Consider the following 1,505-nt stretch of genomic DNA (forward strand, 5'->3'; position numbering starts at 1 on the left):
TACAGCCCAAACAGGTTTGGCTCAGTGGGTAGAGCGTCGGCCTGCGGACTGAAGGGTCCCAGGTTCGATTCCGGTCAAGGGCATATACCTGGGTTGCGGGCACATCCCCAGTGGGGAGTGTGCAGGAGGCAGCTGATCGATGTTTCTCTCTCATCGATGTTTCTAACTCTCTATTCCTCTCTGTAAAAAAAAACAAAACAAAACACAAAAAGAGGGGCTACAAATAGCAAGGTTGCACTATTTGTGGATTGAACACAGCGATGCCTCGTGGGAATCTGAGGGCACCAGGCAAGCTCTCCCTGAAATCGGGATGGTTTAAAAGGAACACTTGCATCTCGTTCCGGAAGTGTTTGTTAAACATTTGCCCACGGGTTAGAGGTGCAGACCCTGCTGCTGACTGCCTGGGTCTCACTCGTTAGCTTGCATGACCTTGAGTAAGGCTACTTCGTGCATCGGTTTCTCATTGTAAAATGACCTCCCTTCTTAGGTCAGTAGCGTTTCAGTTAGTTTCCTTGGGTTGTCTAGGCATACAATCATTTCAGCAAATACTAATTTGGCATCATCCTTTCCAGTGTTTACGGATATTAAACCTGTAATAACATGTTGGCAGTAATGGAGATTCACTTAAAGGTCATTGGAGTGATTGGGCTAATCAGCTTTGGGAAGGCTGGACTCAAAATCAGAGAAGCTGGCCCCTCCCACGTGGTTCAGTGGTTGAGCCTCGACCCATGAACCAGGAGGTTGGGTTCAATTCCCATTCAGGGCACATGCCCAGGTTTCAGCGACCCCCCAAGTAGGGGACATGCAGGAGGCGGGCAGCCGGTTGATGATTCTCTCATTGATGTTTCTGTCTCTCTCTTCCTCACCTTCCTCTCTGAAATCAATTTTAAAAAAGGAAAAAACAGAGAGGCTGAAGGCGAAGTGAACAGCTAAGATGTTACTGCACATGATACGATGTCCTGGACCAGAACTGGCTGAGAAAGACAAAAAGGGTATAAATGGGAGAGATTCCGATATTAGCCACTATCGTTGATGATGTGAATTAACAACTAAATATGATACTAAGGTTTTAAACCTGAACTATAGTCGTCTGATAGTGATGAAAATAATGGCATAAAATTAACAGGAAGAAAAACACAATGCACAAGCGGGTAGTGGGAGTCTTGACTAAAATTATAATCTGAAATTGGTTAAACAATATCTTCAGTGTTAAACATTCACCCAGTTTTGGGGGTTACTTACGTTGAACACTGGCATGCTCGTTGGTGGATGTAGTTGATGAGCCTCTTAAATGATTTTTTTTAAAAATAAAGGCTCGGGAATATTCTAGAAAGTGGAGGCAGAGGGCCTGGTGTAATAAAACACGAATAGAATACATACTCACCTTTATTTACGAAACCGTACATGGTAAGGTTTTGCCTACATCCCAATTTTATTTTTTTATTTTTTTTAATATATTTTATTGATTTTTTACAGAGAGGAAGGGAGAGAGACAGAGAGTTAGA

This window comes from Myotis lucifugus, unplaced genomic scaffold (assembly GCF_000147115.1).
Source record: "Myotis lucifugus unplaced genomic scaffold, Myoluc2.0 scaffold_463, whole genome shotgun sequence".
Lineage (NCBI taxonomy): Eukaryota > Metazoa > Chordata > Mammalia > Chiroptera > Vespertilionidae > Myotis > Myotis lucifugus.